Genomic DNA, 23,724 nt, shown 5'->3' with positions numbered 1-23,724 from the left:
ATACAACTGCAAGAGTTGGCATTGGCACTTTTCCATCTTCTGAATCTCCCGTGTCATCGGCTGCTCAGCAGAGAATATAATTTAAAGCAAAGTTGTTTCTGCCCTTCGGCTGGAGCTTGTCCCCGGCTCTGGCCGGGTTGGTAAGGTGGGTGAAGGAAAGGGTGCATGTCTGAGGTACCCAAGAGCAGTAAGGGAGGATCTAGGCACGGTGCTGTCCCAGCCTGCCTCTTCCCCTTGTTCTCTGCTTTGGACACAATGGTTTGTTTTTCAACTAATGTGAGAAGTTGAGAAAGAATTGCAAATGGAGAAATTACTCCAGCCCGCCCTGTGTGCTCTTATTAATCACCAACTATGGTATAAACTCAATCAGACACTGTTCTTGTAACGGGAAGTTCTTGTGGTTTGAGAGGGAAGCCTTGCAGTGCGCTGGGGACAGGTTCTTGGCTCTTGGTCTCTACTTGGGATTTTCAGTCCCCTTTGAAATTCTTCTGCCTTGTGTCTGTCTTGCAGTAAATATCAAAAGCCTGTGTGGGTTTTGGCTGATATCTTTAAGATAAGTGATAGGCAGTTGCATGCTGAGCAGCCTCCTGCTCCCTGCAGTCAGAAGTAGCCTTAGCAGCAGCCTGCACTTGACTACCACTGCCTGATTGACTTGACTCCTTCTATCCCTTTTAATCACTTCTGTCATTTGAATAACCTTGCTGAAGCAAGCAGATTTAATCATGTCTAGCTTACCCCAGTATACTGCTTGCACTTGTCCTCTTGGGTCAGCACTATGGGGATTTGGGTCCAAAAAGAATCTCATAATATTGAGGTTGAAATGCCCCCACCTGCCCCCAGGTGGAAGGTCCCTGCTGAGAGAAGTCTATGTGAAACTTTTGCACTAGCTATGAAGAACATGGCAGCAATGCATTGACTTTCTGCCAGCTTCCCAAGGTGGTTAAGTAACAGCCATGTGCTCATGGAAGTGGGTCAAAACATATTGAAATAGCTTGTTTTCCTCGATCTCAGGCAAAAAGGAGGAGCTCTCAAAGTGGTGGTGATTTGCACGTAGGCCATGTTCTCTCTAAATGAGAAAATTTTTTTTCTGCTTGTTTTTTTTTTTTTTATTTCCTCTTTTTTAAGTCCTAGATGAGGCTGTATTAGGCTTCTGCACATCCCACACTAGCAGCCAGTTACAGAATCGAAGCCTGGCATTCTAACTCCTCATTATGATAGGAATGTTGCCACCATATGTAACAGGAGGCATGAACGCATCAAGAAAGACAAAGCTAACTTATTTGGACTTAAAGACCTACCTCTGGGAAATGCTAGAATGACAGAAATCATGCATACTGCAAAAGCAGCAAGATCCTTTTCTTTTCCCCTTTTCTTCCTTTCTTAAAAGCAAATTAGATTTCAAAAAAACAAGGATCATTATAACTGGTCACTGGCCTTCGATTTTGACTGAACAACCATAACTGCTTGAATTGTTAACAAGGGCTCTGATGAACAGAAATAGCTAAATACATGGAAAATTCCTCCAACAAGAAGTTAATGGATACTAATGATAACTATGAAAAATAGTATGTCTTCTGGTGACACGCTGTGTGCAGAACGGGTTTCTCATTACTACAAGCCAAGTCATGTAGAACTTGCAGTTTGCCCTTTACCATAATTTATATCCACTAGCGCTCTGGGCAGATGCTATAAAAAATGGCAACCAATCCATATCTATCATGTTTTATGTTTGGGTGAAGAATATGGGTATTAGTTTTATTAAGTTTCATGAAATACCTGCTCTTATATTCAAAGTGATAGATGACTCTGCCAAAGTTCTTTTTAAGGTGGGTTAGGGGTAGTGTACAGAAGGAGGGGGTGCTAAAGGAGGGAAGAGAAGGATGTTAGGTATGATTTTTATCTTACTGAGGACAAAGAAGCCATAAGCCTTTCTTGCCTTGGGGGCAGTACATGCAAGAGAGTTTCTGGCATAGCCAGAGCTATCTATAATGGGACAATATTTTCTGCAAGGCCTCTTAAATACCTTTTGCCAAAGTAAATTGATCCTGACAAAAGCCTTCCTGTCACTGCTACATTCTCTCTTGAGCAGAGCCTGCCCACAGTGCTGAGATTTGCCAAATTTACAAATATCTGCTGGGGACTGGGCAGGGTCTTTATGATATTAAATGTCCGAGTATGTAGCTGTACCTCTCTTCCAAAGTATGTTTACTATTGAATACAGAGAGTGCAGATCATTTATACCTTCCTAATCAGTACTTTGAAAATATTTTGTCACAGCAGTATTTTCTCCAGGAACAGATAAAATAAGCTAAAGGGTTTGCATGTGAATGCCTTATTAGTTTGGCATTGTTTTTCATATTTTAAAAATTTTAAAAAATATATAGCCAGCACTCAAAAAATCTGCAAGCCCTGGAGAGGATGGTACAGAAGCATTACTTGCAAGCTCCCTAAAATAAGGAGTCATAGATCTGAAAAAAAGGGGCTGATCTCTGTAGTGGTGCCAAGGGAATGCCCAAGGCTGTCCAACCAGCCCACGGAGGAGGAGGAGAGGTAGCTGCTGAGGGCACACTCTGCTCCCTTTGTGTCTTCAGTTTTACACCACAGCTTTTCTGAGCAGCGGTTCAGAGATTACAGAGCATTTCTCATTCCCAGTCACACAGATGCTCAGCCTCTTTACAAACACACTGTCACCAAAGCACAAGTTAATGGGCACAGTGTAAGGATCAGTAAGAACACCATTATGAGTGGGGATACGGAGAGATGGTCCTGATGACCCATTCTGGCCTTAAAAATCTATGATGCCTGCAGAAAGCCCAGTGCACCTAACAGAGGAGCAAACCAGCATTAGACAAGTGAACTCATGGTTGCTAGTAAAAAAACAGAGATTAAATAGCAGGAGAGAGGTTCTGTTTTCAGCTTGAATCATATTGGCTTAGAGAAGCAGCATACTGTGTGGTAGACTCCTACAGATTGCCAAGACCTCTTTTTTTGAATCAACATGAGCATCACTATGCTCAGTTCTTGTTCTCTACCCATTGTGTAATTTCACAGACTGTCACCATTATTCCCATTTTACACTACAATGTGTGGAAAATTCAGGTCAGTGTCTTAAAAAGCACAGCAGTAATAGGGTTGCTCTATCTGCAGCTGTTAAAGGAAATAAGTAAGGCAGCGTGCAACATCAGCGAGTGTCCTAGCTAACATTGGGAATGTGCAGAACAGCCCAGTATTTGCACAAATGAAGCTCAAATTTGTGTTTTCTTGCAAAATACAATGTGAACAAGTAAATCACTGTTTTTTCAAACTGTAAAGTACTATAGTATCTAGGACCCTAATCTGGCAAATGTATGTATGAGTACTTAACTTGATCAGTGTTTCAAATGGCTCATGTGTGTTGGCATTTGGAGGACTCGACTTAAACTGCAAAGGGGAAAGAAAGTGCTTGATAATTATTGAGATTGTAATGGGAGCACACATCCTTGGGAAAGCACTTTCTGATTCATTTACAGATTAAGTCATAGAATCATAGAATGGTTTATGTTGGAAGGGACCTTTAAAAGGTCATCTAGTCCACCGCCACTGCAGTGAGCAGGGACATCTTCAACTAGATCAGGTTGCTCAGAGCCCTGTCCAACCTGACCTGGAATGTTTCTAGGTATGGGGCATCCCCCACCTCTCTGGGGAGCCCGGGCCAGTGTTTCACCACCCTTGTCGTAAAAAATTTTTTCTTTATATCCAGTCTAAATCTACCCTTCTTCAGTTTAAACCATTACCCCTCATCCTGTCACAACAGGCCTTGCTAAAGAGGTTGCCCCCATCCTTCCTACAGTCCCCCTTTAAGTACTGAAAGGCTGCAATAACGTCTCCCCGCAGCCTTCTCTTCTCTAGGATGAACCACCCCAACTCTCTCAGCCTGTCCTTGGAGGAGAGGTGCTCCAGCCCTCGGATCACTTTTGTGGCCTCCTCTGGACCTGCTCCAACAGGTCCATGTCCTTGTTGTGCTGAGGGCTCCGGAGCTGGAAGCAGCCCTGCAGGTGGGGTCTCACCAGAGCAGAGCAGAGGGGCAGAATCCCCTCCCTTGACCTGCTGGCCATGCTGCTGGGGATGCAGCCCAGGATACGGTTGGCCTAATGGGCTGCGAGCACATATTGTCAGCTCATGTCCAGCTTTTCATCCACCAGTACCCCAAGTCCTTCTCCACAGGACTGCTCTCAATCCCTTCATGCCCCAGCCTGTGTTGGTACCGGGGGTTGCCCCGACCCAGGTGCAGGACCTTGCACTTGGCCTTGTTGAACCTCATGAGGTTCCCACAGGCCCACCTCTCCAGCTTGTTCAGGTGCCTCTGGATGACATCCCATCCTTCTGGTGTGGGTCACCTTTATTAATTGCTTGGAAGTTATATAGTTAATGATAGATGCTCACTGTGTATTTGGGCCATCCTGCATGTCGTGCTTTAACCCCAGCCAGCAACTAAGCTGCACACAGCCACTTGCTCACTCCCCCCTGGTGGGATGGGGGAGAAAAATCAGAGGAGTAGAAGTGAGAAAACTCGTGGGCTGAGAAAAGGACAGTGTAATAGGGAAAGCAAAAGCCACGCACAGAAGCAAAGCAAAACAAGGAATTCATTCCCTCCTTTCCATGGGCAGGCAGGTGTTCAGCCATCTCCAGGAAAGCACGGCTCTGTCACATGCAATGGTGACTTGGGAAGACAAACGCCATCACTCTGAACATCCCCCCTTTCCTTCCTCTCCCCCCAGCTCGATATGCTGAGCATGACGTCATATGATGTGGGACATCCCTGGGGTCAGTTGGGGTCAGCTGTCCTGGCCATGTGCCCTCCCAGCTCCTTGTGCACCCCCAGCCCCCTCGCTGTTGGGGTGGGGTGAGAGGCAGAAAAGGCCTTGGCTCTGTGCAAGCCCCGCTCAGCTGGAACGAAAACATCCCTGTGTTATTAACACTGTTTCCAGCACAAATCCAGAACACAGCCCCATACTAGCTACTGCAAAGAAAATTAACTCTGTCCCAGCCAAAACCAGCACACCGCAGTATCAAAAGGGTTCTCATTGAAGGAGATTTAGCTGTGCCTAGTCCCCATTCTGCAGCTTTTTTGAGGGAAGGCAACAGTCAAAAGCAAGTTATCAAGTATGTTCTTCAAGCTCCCATATACATGTGTTTGTGTGTTGCAGGTGTGTGTGTGCACGTTTAATGTCTGTACAAAATTTACTATAGTAGACTTGGGGCCAAGGTCAAGCCTTGCAAATCTTGGAAGGTAATCTTCAAATCTTCTGAAGCATGTTGCATCTGCTTTATGAGTATCAGCTGGAGTGAGACTTTTCTCATGTAATTTTATCTTTTGTTTTAATAAAAATATAATTTTCTGCAAGGCATCATTTAAAGGATTGAAGGATTTATTAGCCAAATTTATTAACTGTGTACTGCTCTGGGATAAAAGTGTGAGTTTACTTGGGACGAGAAGTAAGGAATGGTGCATTGTTCTGCAAGATGAGGGCAGAAGTACAAGGCCAGGTCCTCTGAGGCTGGACCCCTTGCTCTAAGGAGAGAGTACATTTCACGGAGTAGGTGGGTGCTCCTTTGGAAAGATAATAGTTGCAAAGCCTCCCGTGATGCTGCCAGAACTTGCTTTTCCTCATTGCATTTTTTAGCAGCTGTTAGAAGCAGCCCCTGAACCAATGGAGCTAGGCAATTGCTTCTCGCTTTGAAGCAGAGCCCAGAGCTTTCCCCTTCTTTGCTCTCATGCATGGATAAGGGGTAAGGAGCAGCCCTATGGGACTGCTGATACAGTTGGCCGTGCAAGTCCATGCAAGATCATTTCTTGGCCATCAAGGAATATGAGAAGATGAACCAGCAGTGGTGATAATACACTGGTGCTTCAGTAGTTTGCTTGTTTTTTTCTGGTTTCCAGGGACTTAAAGAGCTCTTTCCACAGCTCTTGAAGTCACTGTTTTCTGTGGTAGCCTGGTCTCCTTTCTTCTTGCTTGACAGAATTGTTAAAACAAGAATCATTGATCCTAAGTCCCTTCGTCACCTCTTGGTTTATGGTTAAGAGTGTTTACCATGTGCTTCCAAGCATGGATATGTCCTGTCCTTGGAGGCTGGTTCTTTCATAGGTTTGAGATGCCTCCCTGAACTCCTTTACAATAATCATTTCCTGAGGCTGTGGCTTGTAAGCAAATCCCTGTCTGCCTGCTGAGACACTGTGGGGACCCTTTCAAAACTTCATCAACAGTTTGAAGGAGGAAGGTCTCTGGTGAAAAACGAGGAGATGTAGAAACATTGGGTAAGATAGGGACAGTGTCCCACAGGAAGACCTGCTTGCTTTTGTCTTCCTTCTCTGTCACAGCCAAATGGCTGTAGGGGTGAATCAGACATTGAATGCTTCAGTGCTTTCATAAGTTCCCTTGAACACAGGCTCTGTCTTTAGACCCACATCCTGAGATGCCATTTCTAACACTTTAAAATTTTAAATACTAGCAGTTGGCACAAAATGGAGTTTTGGCTAGCAACCCTCAATTCAAGAAGGCAGCAGCCTGATTTGGTGTGCCCGGGTCAGGACTGAGATTCCAAATCCCAGCACTAGTCACTACCTTTTAAAATTTAAGTATCACTTGTACAGACAAATTGCTTTTTAAAGTGAAAATCTGGTGTGAGAGCAGCTTGCTGGAATTCCAGCAGGAACAGGGGAAAGAGGTGCATCTCATTTGCATGTAACAGAAAAAAAATTAGGGGATAATTCATGTCTCCTAATTGTTGCTTGTTGTAAAACAGATCTTAGGCTGCTGGGGGGATATGGAGGTGTGCCTGTGTGTATACGTGGGGAAGATCTTGGGGGCAGAACAGTGCTTTTGTGCTGTTTAGGAGGGTACGGGGCATCTGTCAGGTTGGCACCCACCCCAAAGCTCTTCCTCTGTCTTTGGGAGCAGATTATTTGGTGGAAAAAACTCCAGAGGAAATTAAGAACAGCAGCAGAGGGGGGAGTCTGTGTGCTTCTGTAAAGCAGATTCAGGTGTTGAACCTAAAGAACCTGGCCAACCCTGGGAGAGTGGTTTCCATGGTTAATTTTCTCATTTGTGTTACTGATTTTGTTTTCATTATGTTTGAAATTGGGAGCACTTTGTTCAACATTAGTAGCCAATGGCAATAAGCTGTAGAGATGAGACTTTGTAGAGATATAGGGCAGGGGAAAAGAAGAGGTGTCAGAAAGGAAATGACAAGGTCACATTGGTGACTAGTGATGTGGAGGAAGAAAATTTTTAGCCAGCGTGCTTTCATGAGTAGTTAGGAGACCCTAGTAGGCAGGGAAGTCTTTAGAGACCAAGTTGGGATGTCTGAAGCACATCTGGTATAGAACAAAAGAAAATTGAATCTCTTCTGTTTAAAATGAGTATATTTGGGAGATTATTATTATTATTCTCTTTTTCAAGATGGAGACATCTGAGCATATTTTCACTTGGGAGGGACCCAGTATCAACTGCCAACTGCATCTGTGTGTCTGTGCATGGGAAGTGAACTACTAGCATGACTCACGGCGGTTCCATCTGTCACCTGTGATTACAGCAGGTCTCACTACTCAGGTTTTTATGTGGAGTCAAATCCACTGAAAGTGTGATCATGGTTTTGAGATCTTACCATTCAAAGTCTGTTTGCAACCAAAAGCTTTGTTGCCTCAACTGTCCTCATAAGGCTTCTCTCCTTTTCTGTTCAGCTGTGGTCCCAGAGTGCAAACAACATATTTTTTTGTTCAGGAGTAAACATCTATTTTCATTTTATTAAGAAAATTCTTTGCAATCACTGAAAAACTAGATTTTTCCAGAAATTTAGCATATTGGAAAGACTATGGGGCTGTGGGGGAGTTAAGATACTTTTGATTGAACTAAAATGGGTCAGATCATGCTCTGGAGTGACTCGTAGTATCCTTGGGCTTCTGGCATTTCTTTCAGTTACTCCAGCCCACATTTCATAGTTTGAGGGACATACTAAAACAACTGTGCAAAAAGCCACCTGCCGTTTACATGGGGGTAGACAAAGAAAGAGACCAAGAGAGAGAGGCTGGGCACATCTGTATGGATAGATACAAACCATCAGGTGTCTGCGGTACCCGCTGCAGCTGGTTGCAGCTTTGTCGCAGTCCGCCAGCCATTGGCAAAGCTGTCAGCCCAGCAGATAAGCCTGCTTACACCCTGCCAGATGCTGAGGTTTCACAGCACATGATCAGAGCCTCTGAACCAGGGCTGGCTTGTGCAAAAGGCAGGTGACCGTCAGGGTTGGTGAACTCTGCTTTGTAAACACCCCGCCTGAAGTGCTTCAGGGTGGCCAGGAACTGAAGAAGGGAAAACACAGACAAAAGCAGGGCAGCAACCGTCTGTGGGCCCATTCACACTCCTTTGATTGCTTTTGGGTTTGAGGTTACATAAACCTTGTCTTCATTTAGTCCAAAGTGAAATTCCTTTCTGTGAAATAGCCTTTCCCCAGGCACTGGTGAAGCTCATGGCCTCAGATTAGGAGGACATGCTACTCTGTGGCTCTGCATTTGTTTCTCTGCACAGCAGTGCATGTCACCCTGGCTTTTACTTCATTTACATTTGAGCAAGCAAAAAGCACCATCACATAGGCTTTGAGCAGCTTGCAGATGACTCGACATGACAAAAGCTAAGTGCAGGGTGCCAGCAATCAGTAGCTCCCACAAACTGGCTGTTACATTGTCATCTCCTTTGCATCTAAAGCCAACCAAAAAAGAGGCCAGGCTGTTTCAGGGAGCAAGGCTGGTTGGGACCCCATGGGCCCTGCAGACCCCTTCTCCCAGTGGGGCAGGCCTACTTTAGCAGTGGTTGTGCACAGTGGGGCTGAGGTTTCTTTAACCCCCTGAGAAAAGCCACATTAGCTCAAGTGCCTGCCAAGCCTGGCGGCAGCACAGATAGCCCAGGGTCTGTGGGTTGGGCAGTGCGAGCTGTAAAGGTGGGAGGCAGGAGATGGTGGCTGGACCAAGGACCATCCACCACCCTGGGCTGCTCCGAGCTCGTGGGCAGCAGAGGTGGGAGTGCCAGCCCCATGGGGCAGACATGCTGCTGCCATTGCATGGCCGATCCTGCCAGACAGCGACATCTGGGTTTCCCTGGCTGTATCTTCCCTTGCAGGGCCAGAATAGAGCAAGCGCACTGCCAGCCGTGCGTTTGCATTTCCATTGGCAAGTGGGGCAGATTTTACTTCTCTTTTTCTCCCATGAAACTACACCTTGTTGTCACCTTTTACCATCAGCTGAAGGGAAACCCTCCCCAGCCAGCTTCTCTAGGGAACCCTGGCCTCTGGTAATACTACCGCTTACACTGCTGAAACTGTACTTGAGCCTATTTTGGTGAAGCATAGGCAAGGACCTCCACTGTGGCAGCCCCACACCTTGGGAACAGCCGCGCTGCGGTCCAGGACCAGCAGATGCAGTGTGGGGTGGCTGCGTTAGGAGCCACCTGACACATCTTTAAGGATGCCACAACCTGTCATTTTTATTTTCCTAGGTGGGTCCTTCACTGCCCAAAAGGCTCGTTTCCTGTCCTCTCATGTATCTGTGCCAGGCACAAGGGAAACACTTGCCTATGCTGAGGTTTAATTTCTTGTTTCATTGAAATGCCCTTTTACTACTCTCCCATTTGAAGCAGTCTTCTGGAAGGGATTGCCTTCCAGAGCTATCCCCAGTAAACTGCTACATATACTCTGTAATCTCAGCAAATGCAGCACTATGTGTACTGCTGGCAGGTAACTTCACAAGGCAGTGGCTGGTAACTCTGGAGCGTGGCAGATTGCTCCTCAGGGCTCTGAAAGGCAGTTAGGCTGTACCTTTATGTCAGCGGGGGCAAGGGCTCTCTGGGAAGGTCAGCAGCTCCAACAGAAAATGCGTAGGGGACAGTAAATCTAAAAAGGCTGAAAAACTAGTGGTACAGGAGTCAGTACAGAAGTATTTAATGTCTTCCGTCTGTTGGGAAAATGAGAAAAATACAGCAACTCACTGGAAGAGAAAGAAAAAACCCAAACTTGTTAGCAAATAGAGCCACGTTTCTGTGTAGAGCTGACTTTTAAAGTGGGTTTCATTAGGGGGACTGAAGGGGCATGGAACTGTCTGTGTAGCTAATTTGTTTGGCATTTGGGAATAGTGAGTATTATTTGGTCTGTTTAGCTGATAACAACCCAGGGAGCCTGTTTTTCAGCGCACTGCGAGGCATGAAGTACAATGCTCTGCAGGGGTCTGTGCTCGCTCTCTGAGCCGGGCTGAGAGCTTACCCTTAGTGGGAAATGAGAAATGACACAGGTATAGGTAGCACAGAGCACAAATCTGTCCTAACCTTACCAAGGGAGTGCGGCTTTGAGGCTCTCCTCAACAAGCTTCTAGTCAGCCCTGTTCCCCATGATGAGAGCCGACAGCATCCTTCCTTTACCTGTGAAGATTCAGCCTCTCTCACCACTGCCCCACCTCCCCTGCTCTTTAGGCAGCTCTGCCCACAGTTTGAGTTTTGCAGCATGGGAAGAATTTTTCAGATGCTATATCCATCTCCATCTCCCCCCAGGCAGCTTTCTGTCAAAGAAGGGTCCACCTGGCAAAGCTAAGAAGTGCATCTTGCCCATTATCTGCACAAATCAGCAAAGGGAAATGTTGCTGAGAAATACTAGGCTGAAATGCAGCAGCAGTAGTATATAAGGCAAAATATTAGAGGCCTCCAGTGAAATCCCAGAGTACATAAACTATACCCAAGAAAAGAAGCTTTCATCACCGAATCAGCACAGATGTAGTGGTGGAGATTCAGTCTTTAGGAAGGCTGACTCTGGAGTTGAGGCTTGAGGGGAAGAGAGTTCAGTCAAGACGATTCCTGGCAAACTGACCTGAGGTGGTGTCTTGTTCTGAGCCCAAGCCCAAGGAAGAATTAATCAGCTAAGGAAGTAATTATGTTTTTGACAGAGAAATGAAGAAAATTAATCCAGACACATTGGTTGTCAACAAGGTAGCACAGAAGATAATTATCCAAACAGAAGGAAATTTTACCTGGCCTTTTCTATCTCTAATACTCAGCAGAGTCAGCAGAAAAAGACCTAGAGAAAAGACTTCCAAGTGCAACAGACCCTTGGGGGCAGCTAACAACTCCTGACAGGTATCACCCAGCACGGGTGTGCTGGTTCTGGCTGGGATAGAGCTAATTCTCTTCACTGTAGCTGGTGAGGTGCCGATGGCACGTTGGTGCTTTAGTTGCCGTTAAGCAGCGGCTCAGTGTCACCGAGCGGCGCCTGCAGCAGTCAGGGGCCTCTCCAGCTCCCCGCGCTCTGCCACTGGGCAGGAGGCCGGGGGGGCGGGGCCACAGCCGGGACAGCTGACCCCGACTGGCCAATGGGACGTTTGCTCCGTGCCATGTGACACCATGACCAGTGCATTACCGGGAGCGGTTGGTGCGCGGGGGGCGGCTGGGGCTCGGGACTGGCGGCGTCAGGTGGGCGGCTGCCTCACGTGCTGTTGGTTTGGGTTGTTCATTCCCCCTTCCCGGGTTTCACCTCTCTCATTATTCTCTTTTTCATTGCGTTGTTGTTGTTGTTATTTTATTTTAATTATTAAACTACTCTTATCCCAACCCATGACCTTTACCCTTCTGATTCTCTCCCTCATCCCGCCGGTGGGGGAGTGAGTGAGTGGCTGCGTGGGGCTGAGTTGCCAGCTGCGGCTAAACCACAACAACTGGGTACCTTCTGCCAGTGTTCCTCTGGGTGTTGGGCTGGGAGATAACAGCAAAGCACTGCCATGGCCACGTTGCCCTATACACAGAACAATAGTGGCTTTCCTGAATTTGGAAATCCATTCTGGGGTAGAGCAGGCTTTTTCTGTTGTATTTGTCTCTATTTTGTATTGCTACATGAGCTTTTGAGAACATACGCAGCATCCCTTTAAATATCCTTAAAAGAAATATTCACAAGACTTTGGGGGCAGGTGTTTGCCTCAGCCTGTTATCAGCTGCAGGCACAGCTTTATTTAGTGCTTTGCAAGGTAGCAGATGCACATCTCTAAAGGCCAGTCCTTTGTCTTGCTCCTGCACATCTGTGTGTGATTAGACCATCACACTTCCAGATGATCACAATTACCTGGGTCCTTGCTTCATTTTGGATCGTGGCAGGAGCTTTCCCAAGGGAGGGGAAAGCAAGTCTGTAACCTTCTCTGGTTAATTCAGAGGTGAAGGCCGCATAAAGGTTTCTGGCACTAGAATAAAGCTCAGATAACAATCTTGACGCTGAAATGGCCATGGTTTCACATTAGATCTTGCAGGGAGCAGCTTAATTTCTTTCTCAGCTCTAGCACAGCTAAGAAAAGAGATAAGCAATAACCAAGAGGAAAGCTTTTCTCTCAGGAGGGTATTTTTTAAGATCCCGCTCTGAGCTTCTAAAATACTGCCTTATATCCAAACACAACTGTGGGCAAGACATGAGGCGGGGTATTCCGAGGCTCCAGGACTGTATGAAAGTTGCTTTCTGTGGGAGCCAGCTTTGTGTGCTGAGTGCTCTTGCGCGGCTGCTCACAGCGTGCTGGAGTAAAGGGCAGGCTTGCGCTCTTACCTGGGCCAGGCAGTAGCTCACTCGTGCTTTGCCTGCTGTGTGTTGCAGGTCTGACAGCTCTGCCCACATGGTAGAGGAAGGGCTCCTATTTCCTGATTCCTCTTTCTTCTCAAATAGCAAGTGGTCTTTTTAAGATCAACCACGTAGGTTCACACTAAATTCTCAGGAGGTTGCTTTGAATTAACGGATTACATGACTCTCCCAAATGGAAGGAGTTCATGCTGAGTTCTCCACAGTGGAGCAATATGGCTTCTCTCTTCTCCATGTATTTCAAATGCAAATTCATAACATATTCTTGTAAGTCTTAAGAAGACATGACATCCTTCTCCCCAGGAGGTGAGGGAGCGGGGGGAGGGGGTGGAGGTGAAAGTCTTTATTTATTATTATGATTTGGGGTTTTTATTATTTCAGAAAGGTTTCTTATCCTTGCATTTGTTTCCCATATCACACTGAGGTCTGAGGATCTCTTGCTTTGAGACCTCTATCCTCTCACAGTGTGACCTGTTTCTGCCATTTGCCTTAGCTGTGGAGAGCCCACAGCCAGGCGGTGTGTCCACCTGGGAAATCCCCAAGGACCACCTAGGGTGAATCCGTGCTCCCCTCTTTCCCAGTGTAGTCCCACAGGCACGTGAGATGTGGGCTTTGCTGCTTTCCATGCTGGTGGCAAGCAGGGTAAAGCTGGTACCACTCAGAGGGGTCTGTATCTATAGCTTACTCGGGAGACAGTTGCCCCCTTTCAAACCTGGAACAGGAGTCCACAAAAGCTGACCCCTGCTCCTCTGACATTGTGAGCCAAAGACAATGTTACCCTCCTTCAAGGGTGCTTTGCTGTGATCTGGAGAAGGCCAATGTTAGTCCTTGCAAAGACGTTTTTCCTTCCCTGTTTACCCAGCAGAGTTTTGCAATCCTTGGATGATTTCTCTGCTAAGTGTTGAAATTCCCACTCTTTCCTGCAAGCATGTGATGTTGTATCACCATGACTTTAAACAGGGTAGTAGTTCCCCTTTGCAGGAGTTTCTGCTTGGGCCAGCAAAGTGGTTTTTTGATTTTTGGAGCATTTTTAACCATTGTCAGTCAGCAGTGTTGAGAATGAGGGTGAATTAAGTGCATTTGGGGAAGGTGCAACCACAGGCTGTGCCTTCACTGTGTGTAAAGTTCGAGGGGAAAAAACGTAATGTGCCAGAATTGAGAGCTTCTGAGTTACAGACTTCATGGTTTGGCACTCACCTAGGGAAAATTGAGATTATTAGACTCCTGTGCAACTAAAATTACATTTAATGTGTGGTTAATGTGAATGCTATCAACAGAATGCAAGGCAAGAGGCTTAGAGTCCTCGCTGCTAATAGGTTTAGGGCAATTAGTCTATTGACTTCTGTAAATCACATCTGTCAGAAAAAAAACCAAGGTCATCTTCAACATGGCACTTACCTGAGCTGATAGATTTTGGCTCAGATTACTGAGTACAAGGGGATGCCTCTGTATCTCTTTAGAAGGGAGTAGTTTTAACTCTGAGAAGTTGTCTGAATTTATAACATTTCTTAGGACTCTTACATCCTTAATTGCTAAATTCTTACACCCAAAATACAAGTCCCTGTTTTAGGTCTTGTGTCTTGGTTAAAAGATTCTTAACCCAAGGTTTAAAATAAAAGAAAAAAAAAGGAAAACAGTGAGTTTTCTCTGTGATTGACTTTTTAAAAATACTATCCACCTTAATGTTACTTTTTTTTTAATGATGACTTTCTTTTTCAACAGTAAGGGCAAATAAAAAAGTTTCCTTTAATTTTTGCAAATTAGAAGAGATTAAACTTCCCTGTAAATTCTTTATTGGGCAACTGATGAACAATATTAATTCACTCAATAAGCAAAATACAGGTTGTATGTATTGAACTGTGTTTTACCTTCCTACTCTCCCTGTACCTTATCTCTAAATTTAAGTAAATAATAAATGGGAATTATTTACTGGAGTTAGGTTGGCGAGAATGTTGCTCTGTGGCTGTTGTTTTTCTTTTTGAATCTTCTTCGTAAATACAGTATTTATTTAGAACTCACTGTTACCCTTACTCAGCATAGCACTTAAATATGTGCTTAAATTTAATCAATAGGGAACCTTCTCCCTGTTCAGCAAAATGTTTGAGCATTTTCTGAGTTTTAAGCACACCAATCAGTTGTAGATTCTCATTTGAGTACAGGCTGATCTCGGTAGCTGTGTCCCTGCTCGTTCGTTTGTGCAGGGGAAGTGGGAACTTGCGTCATGTTATCACGAGCCACGGCAACTCCTGTCCCCTGTGGATGAGAGGCCACCTGCATAACTGAGGCCAAGTGAGGTGACAGTTGTGGTTATATTTGTTATCAGAGGTGATTGATATCTGTCTCTTCATCCCCTTGACCAGGAACCAGCACTGCATTTCATTTATTTTAGGAAGGGTAGGAGATCTGGAGAAATCAGAAGGTTGCAGCAGTTACTGCCTTTTGTGTCTGGCCCCTTTTCTTAGCCCTCCCACCCAGTTCTCCTGCGCTGTGTCAGAAGCATGGTAGCAGAGAGAGGAAAGGACTTAGCTCACATCAAAATACGTGCATCAGGGTGTTATTCTGGACCTTACTAACCACACTAAAATTTCTGGCCCTACACACCTGCTGCAGGGCACTATGGAGATATTAGCAAGCTGTTAAGGGAGAATTAGGTTTTTCATTAGTATCTTCATATGAAACCGATGTCACAGTCCGTTCGGATCTTTCAAATTTACAGGACAATGTACTTTGTGATTTAAGCTTTATTTAATGAGCTAATTAAGAAATAGAACAGAAAAAAAATTACAAACGGGGCTCAAGCCTCTTTTGCCCAGACTAGTTTATCATGTGAATTAATTTATTCACCATTCAGGGTCTAAGGTTTCAGAACTTAGAACCCATAGCTCTTAATATCATGCACCTATGAGCAAAAGAAAAGGATTAGTTACCTAGCCAACGATAAGAGTGCTCATCCTTCCTTCCTCCTCCGTCAAGCTGCGGCATCCCCTGTATCACACCGGGAAGCGTGAAAGCCTCAGCAGTCCAGCTGCTGTTGGATCCGCTTCAAAAGCTTTTTGCCTAAACTGATGTTTTACACCCTCCAGCTTGGAGGTTGGTCTATACCAGTTCCATAAGTTAGTGGATTCTGAGGAAACTGCCAGACAAAAGATAATGGCTGCTGGACACAGCAATTTGCAGATGATAGTGGTGCATAATGGCACTTTAGCTGTCTGGCCACCTGTCCTGCCTACCTGGTGCTCTCCCAGCATACATCAGGCCTTAGCATGAGCCTGGGTTTGACAAAATCTAAGCAGGATTTGAGCAAACAGTCACAAACTGAGTATGAAAATACCCCAGCTGACTCCTTATATTCAAGTATACATTTATTTCAAAGAGTCTCACCTTGTTTATAGGACAGGACATCCATAGCATGAAGCGTAACTTCACATGTGCTTTGTCCTTTCTAAGTGAAGAAGAATTATCCATTCTACAGTCATTGTCTGTTTGTTGAAAAATCAATGCAGAAGTTGGAAGAGGTTTAGGTAATTTCTGTGGTCTGTTGCAGCCCACAGCTGGTTTCCTTAGCAACCTTGAACGTACCCTCTGTGTACTAAAAAGGAGGTCACTAAGATGTACGACTGGATACCCATTACATACTCATGTGAGTAAGGTTCAGAATTTGGCCACAGTGATGGTAGTAGATCTTGGTTAGGTTCGTCCCTCCATGCACTTTCTTCACATGAAGCTGGATTATTCTCTAGAAAGAGATGCTGGATTGCATCCTCTTTCTCCCTTGAGGGGCAAGATCAAGATGTACTTGCTCAAGAAACTGAAATGTGAGGCATGAATGGTCATAGAAAATCTTATGTAGGGGCAAGTTGGAGTGTTGGAAAGTCCCGAAGCTGGCAAGAAGCAGCAATGTGTGGGATAGGACCTTACCTTCCCCTTGAGCCAGCAGATCTCTGGGGGGTGACAGGAGCATCTCTTCATGGTTCATCTCTTTGTACCTCAGCAAATGGTTGGCTGTTTTCCCTTCTCACCATGGGACAGTGACCTAAGAAAGCAAGTGACCTCTGAATAATCTTTCCCTTCCTGCCCTTCTCTCAGAGCAACACACCAGTGTGTTACTACCTATTTTGGTCACACTAAAAAGCAATATCAGAATAGAGAGAAATGATTGCTGCGACAGCATGGGGCCATACCCGTGCCCTGGCCAGGCCATAGCAACATGATTTGTTCCATCTCATTCCCTGTTTAGTTCATCTTAGTCTGGATGTCACTGTTCCGTTGCCATTGGGCTTCCCCAGCCCTTGGAACCCTACCACCAAGGGGATGTTTTTTCCTCTTCAGGGGATTTCTCTTGAACAATGTTTCTGTGCCTCAGAATGCACAGAAATTAGATTTTCAGAAGGACCTCAGCATTGAGCACAAGTTAAAGTCAGCACAAGGCAGCTGTCAAGCTGCCTCTGGAAATCCCACTAAGCATCTGTCTTCATCGTAGGTGAATAACTGAAAAACTAAAATCCTTGAGCTCTCAATGACTAAAGTCTAATGACTTCAAATTCTGACCCCAAGGCAGTTCTGAAATTGGGCTAAAGGATTTTACAGGATTTAGGTGAGGTTTACTTTAGTGGGGGCAGGGGAATGTTTTTCTGGGTGTGCTTTTGGAAGAACATTGCTCTAGGAGATTTTGCCTTGATTGATTCATTTTTGGAACATCCGATAAATTTTTATCAGCAACATTTCAGCCTTGTGTGTATTTTTGTTTTGTTTTTCTCTTTTTGTGAAAGCTGCAGTCAATAGCCAAGCCTACAAGCAGCGTTTGCAGTGGGTCATGACTGCGGTGTTTAAATTAGAAATGGTTGAGGCTGTGTAGAATGACAGCATATGCATTGACTTGTGTTCTTGGCAACAAACTGTCTAGAGGCTTCATTGCTTTGTTTCATGTTTGGGGTTTTGCTGCTTGCTGTTAGTCAGTGTTATTTTTATGCTACTTTTTATATATGCCATTTGCTCACTTGAGTGAGACAGAAAAGCACAAATATCTCATGGCCGTGTGTTTTCTGATGTTTCAGGGTGTAAGAAATAAGAGCAGACCAAGAAAGTAAGTTAGAATTAAGATCATAAACTACAGAGGACAAAACAAGATCTGAAGATCTTTTGCATTTTTCTTGTCAAAGTTTTTACTGGGCTCTTTCTGACAGCCAAAGACTTGCCGTAGTCAAAAAGTTCTTATATGAGCGAAGAGCCAATTTCATGTGTGTCACGTACGGCTGCCATTTATTTTTCCTACATATCAATACAGCTACCAGAATATTATTTTAGTGGCTAGCATATGCTGTTCGTAACACGGGGCCGTAGTTAGGGGAAGAGCACCTCCTTTAGTCTGTTTCTTTGTAGAAACTTGGAGAATAAAGCAGTCTAGTAAAAAAAAAAACAAAAAAGTGTGCGTTTGTAAATGCTCTTAAACTGATCTGAAATGTCTGGAGGCTAGTTAGGTTTGATTTTGCTATAAATTTATCTTATTAAAGCAATTATTATCGCTACCCAAAGCAGGTTTCTTAATTTTATTTAAAATGCTTTCCATTAATTTCTGGCTGATCTTTAATTATGCAAATGTTTGGAAGGATCATATCCAGTCATGAATCTACTGGCTGCTGGAATAGAGTTTTGAAACATTACAGGATATTCTGTAATTTTTTGTTGTTGTTGTTCAGAGAAAATAATTTGTTTTGATTATCTTTATTTTCACTGGATCTAATAATGCTCAAACTAGTCACTGAACTCCATAAGACATTCACCTAAACAGAGGTAACATGATTTAGCACACAGCTAGGTATGTATTCTATAGAATAGCCAAGTGAAAGAGGAGGAAAGAGAAGCCCAGGTAGAGTAATTGGTGTCGACTTTATAAATCTTGTTGTACTAAACAATATATGGAACCTTTGATCAAGTAATGAAGGGAAATGGCCAGGGAAAAATAAAGGAGGGAGTTGGTAATGTACCTGAGGTTTTTGTGGGGTTTTGTAGCTCTGTACAAGTTCAGCAGGGGGTAAATCTGTGAAGAAATTTAGTGCTGCCTTAGCAGATTATAGGAACGGAATCCAAAGATCCTGATGTGAAGTGGTACTGCAGTGCCTAGATCTGTGCTGAGAGCGGACTGGGAAACCCAGGTGATCAGCTGTGCTGGGTGACAAGAGCAAAACCAAAGCATGTCCTTAGCTGCTCCTGCCAAATGCCTCCTGATGTCTTCAGGAGATCATCAGATCATCCCGTTGTGGATGAGCCCTAGGCAGAGGTCAGCGGCTCAGCAGCTCAGCCACAGGATTGCAAGAGTGGCCTCGAGCGGGCACCGTTGCTACATTTGCCATCCTCACATCCCTGGCAGCAGCTCAGCCCAACATTCAGCATCAGCCAGCTAAGCCAAACCCATGGTTTGGTTTGGGCGGCACCACCTTGTTGTGCTTTGGGGTTTTTCCTGTTATTGCTGAGCACAGGAGAACAGCTCGGAGGATGTCCTTGCAAAGGACTTAGAGAAAATTGACATTCTCTGCAAACTAGATAGAAACTACCACACACAGAGATTGTTTTTCGTGAGTCAAGGTCTGTGTTGCCCCTGGCATTTGTTTTGTGGATAAATTGCCGGCATAAGCTCTGTCTCCCATATCTTCTTATCCAGGATGGCCTTCTGAAGGAAAAGGAAATGTGTTCTTTACTTCACGGTTGTATACAATCCAGCCTGCCTTGCCAGGGGGATTTAAATCACTCCGCTGCTCTTTGGCCAGTTTCATGCACTTGTAAAGCACATTAGAACAATAATGTTCTTGTCAATGACATGCTGATTTGCCTTGCAAACCTCACAGACTGGAAAGTAAGATTTGATTCTGCAGGCAACCTGTAGAATACTGTTACTGAGATGTGATAAGTAACCTGCCTTTCTCGTTCTCTGTCTCAGCAAACTGAAGAAACAAAGCCCATGAAGTGCCTGTGTAACATCTGCATACATCAAGAGTGGGAAGCTGCTCCTCTGCAAACACTTCTCTGTCAGTCTTATAGGGAAAGAGACATAGGCACTGTTATCGGAGAGGAGCTACATGATGCATATGCATCGATAAGAGACTTGGAGTGAGGGAATGATTTTTGGTGGCAGCAGTGCACCTGTCTTCCTTTCTATGCATCTGGCTCTGAAATAGATAAAAATAATGATATTACAGTCAATGGTTTTAACACCCGGGTGGAGCTGAAGATGTAAACCTAGCAGGATTGACTTTTGATGTTGCTTGGTTAAAAAAAGAGGTCTTCCATTGGCACTTTCAGTCAGTTCTGCCATTAGCTTGGAAGGATCACATGCTTCAGTTCAGGCCTGTTGAGAGGGGTGTTTTATCTGGCACAAAAATGTGAAAGAATTGGAAAAACCACTGATGTTTCAAGCCACAGGAAGAAAAAAAAAGCACCCAAAGATTCACAGGTTACTTTGGCTGTTTGATGGGGTTGCTCTGCGATGATTTACTCCAGGAGTGAAAGCCTGATTTGCTGGAGGAACAGAGCACCAGCAGAATGTCAGCATTAAAGAATATGGACCCCATGTTGCACCTTTGAATGGATGCTTGCAAATAAGCCACAGAATACACCTACTTGTGCAAAACGAGTGAAAAAGAACAAATAATCAATGTGCATTTTCCAAAAAATCCCTGAAAAAATGCCTTGGCATAAGCCAGCTCTTATGATCTGTGAACAGCTTTTGTGTTCCGTGCTGGTCAGTCATCTAGCCTTGGCACTTAAGTTTTTAAAAGACCAAACAACTTTTAGGTATTTTAAGCTCTATTTACTTGATGCTTGGAGTGTGCCTTCATCAAGAGAGACTGTGCTGCAGGATTTGCAATTCTTTTTCAAAGCATGTTGGACCCACAGTAAGCACATTCAGAATCACGCCTGGCTAAACTCTTTTGCAGACGCTTTTTCCATCCTTAGCCAGTACTCCTACCTCCATCAGGCAGCTATTTTGCTTGAATAATTGCATTTCTCTGGAATTCTCATTTTCAGGAAAAATTTGCTAAAATGTATGGTAGAGTTCACACAGATTTATAGTGAAAATGGTCAGGTGAAAAATGTACAATAAGATTTAACAATAAAAGTCATTCCTTTTGCCAGCGGTTGTGTCTTATCAGCTGGGAGTTTGCAACAAGCCTGCCTGATTGACTGAGTAGGGGAGAAAGCTAAAGCAGAGGCTTCTGCTGGAACCTGAGGCTTTACGGTAGCAAGGTGACCCCAGCAAAGCAGTACATTAAGTGATATCTACAAGCAGGCTTTCTACTTTTTTCCCTTGTTTCTTAAAACATTCTCTTAAGTGTTGATTCATTAGAAATCTCACTAATATTTTTCTCTGTTTCTTGGCAAATTATTTCATTAAGTAAAATTGCAACTGAAATGTCTGATTTAAACAGAAACCATTTGAAAATGGAAAAATTTTAGGATACCATTCATTCTAGGAACTTTGTTGTTGTTAATTAAACGATGCAAGGGGAATTTTTCATAATAAGAACAGTTAGTAGTGGAACTACTTAGTGTCTTGCAGAATAGCAGGAATGATATGCAAAAGTTTGGGCCTTACGCAAGATGAGTTGTTGGAGTTACAAACTGCCTGTAGTTCCTTCTGCCTGGAACTGTGACTCAGTGTGATACCACATGGCTTGAAGCCAGCCCCAGAAACAGGACCTGCAAAGGTCAGTTTCCATGCTCAGTGCCTGTTTCTCCCCATTCAAGTGTACATTTAGGAACCAGGGAATTCAGCTGCAGTTTTAGGATCTCTGTATTTGCAGGGAAAGGCAATGAGACATGCCATGTTCTTTTCTGGATGGGAATTGGTTGGAGTTCCCTGTAAACCAGTACTAACAGGTTGCTGCTGTGGCCAGCTGTGTCTTAACGTAGCAGGAGAGGGGAAACCTCGTTCCTTTCCTTATGGAGGCTTGTTTGTTTCTGCAAGGTAAAGTGTTTCTGCAAGGAAGAGCCAACATTACCTTTTCTGGGTTTGTCCTGCCTATAGAGTCACAAAGGAGTGATGAGAGTTATAAACCAGAAGCTGCTTTAGAGAGCTACAGAAGAGTGAGAGGAGTAGAACAACAGTGTGTGAGAGTTTGGCTGTGGATGGGACCTTGAAGTGTCATCAAGCCACAAGCGCTTTCCACCTCAGGACAGATCAGCCCAACCCAGATGTGCGACATTCTGCTACTGAGATAAAAATTAGTTGTTCCATGAGAAACAGTTGCTTATACCTCCCTCTGATCAGTGATGGATTTGCAGATAAGACGGACCATGGTTTTTTTTCAGGTGTGGCCAGTCCCAGACTTTGAGCTGAAAATACTAATTCGCTCTGAATTCGATGGTATTAGTTTATTCTGCTGTTTTTCCCTGGTGGCAAAGCTGGGAAATATATCTGCCCAGGCATGTTCAGAGCGTGTAGGCTGTCACAGTAGCTACTGATGCTTTATATTGGGTTTGTTTGTATTACAGAAGCTGTGTACCAACAGCTAGTTTTTTTAGATTTTCCTATTTGTATAGAAAACTTCTTATTACTTCAGACCAGACGTATTACCTCAGGATATTTACTCTGCATGTATAGAAATCTTAGGCTCACCTTGGAATATTTTCAATTCTTCAGAGTTTGTCTTTTAAGTAAAAATCTACTGGTTTGAAGAAAATCACACCCTTTAATATATTTTGCCTGTAACAATGCCCAGCACGGTGTGCCAGGAAAAGGGCATATACTGTCAATGCTGATAGGCCACGTCTACCCCTTTTCTTTTTCACATTGCCACAGTTGTCTTTTTCCATTAAAATCAAACATGGACTAAGCAGCCACATGCTAGGAATCACTGAGTGGTATTTAAATAGATGCCTGTCACGACTCTGGGGCAAGCGGCACAGACGTCCTCACACCACACAGGCATTGAGCATGTTAGGGGGATGTGAGATGGGTAGAGCCAGAGGCTCCAATTCTCCCCTCCACCCGGGCACGCAGCGCCTCGCAGTGCTGGGTGGATGGGTTAGGAGTAGAAGGAAACAGACTGCTCCAATATTGTCTTGTAGTGGAATTTAATGTCTGCCTAGAAGTGTTTCTCACTCTCATTATTAATGAAGTTTAGAACTCTCTTAGGATGGTGGTCAATGTTGTGGGGTGCACAGATAACTGTGAATATCCACCCTTGCTTATATTTTGGATATTTGAGCGGGTTGTATATAATCTGTCAGCATCAGCACGTGTTCAGTGGCCAGCTGTGGTACCAGAGTTCATAGTGAATATGGAGATAATGAAAGATTCTGTAAAACATCTTCAGGATAAACATTTTCCATTTTTGTCATTTGCTATTTGAGAAACAGAGACTGAAGTGCAGTCTTTAAACCTTTTCTTGCTGTTTCCCAATATTTCAAAAGGACTTGTAATTTTGGATCTTGACTTGGAAACAATTTGAAGGCGGCTGATTTTTCAGTGGCTGGAAATGCTGCGCTTCCTGACTAATCAGACTCTTTTGACATGTCTTAAATTGGGCACTGAAATAATGGATAGATAAGTGCAAGTAGTTGACTTAGGACAGCTCTGGGGTTTTAGGCAAAGATGCTTTAACACACAGCATTGATATGCTCTGAGTATGCACACAGTGAGTTATCACTGCTGAGCAGACAAGAGGTAACAGATTAAGGCACAGTAAGTCAATCGCATGAAACCATGAGCCCATGCTCAACCAAGCAACGTGCTCCAAATGACTAGCCCTTTTTGAAAAGTGTAGGCCTGTTCTATTTCTGTGTCGGAAGAGTCTCCTGCTGGCACTGAAAATGGCTGGCATAATAAAACATTTCTTCCAAATACAGTAAAATGCATTATTTGGACTTTCTATAATTGATCCAAGTCCTGGAAGATTCAGCAGGAGTCTCCGCTGGTGTTAAATGAGGTCTGTCCTCCCATGTTAGTTGGTGACTCTACAGCTGCTTTGTAACCTGGACCACCTGTGCTGGGTAAAACAGGAAAAGAGAAGTGGGGTGCAGCAGCTGTATTTGCATACTAAGGGAATGGACATGCTTCTGAATTTCCTGGCTTGTTTGGTTTTGGTTTTTTTATTTTGTTTT

General features: G+C 44.4%; 1 protein-coding gene across 9 annotated transcripts in view; it reads left to right on the top strand.

The window, feature by feature from the left end:
- IL1RAPL2 (interleukin 1 receptor accessory protein like 2) overlaps positions 1-23,724 on the top strand; it is a 395,811-nt gene that overhangs the window by 342,078 nt on the left and 30,009 nt on the right. The gene's annotated exons all lie outside the window — the stretch shown is intronic.

This window comes from Phalacrocorax aristotelis, chromosome 11, assembly GCF_949628215.1.
Source record: "Phalacrocorax aristotelis chromosome 11, bGulAri2.1, whole genome shotgun sequence".
NCBI lineage: Eukaryota > Metazoa > Chordata > Aves > Suliformes > Phalacrocoracidae > Phalacrocorax > Phalacrocorax aristotelis.
Note: the sequence above shows the minus strand (reverse complement) of the source record. Positions and strands in the feature narration are given on the sequence as shown.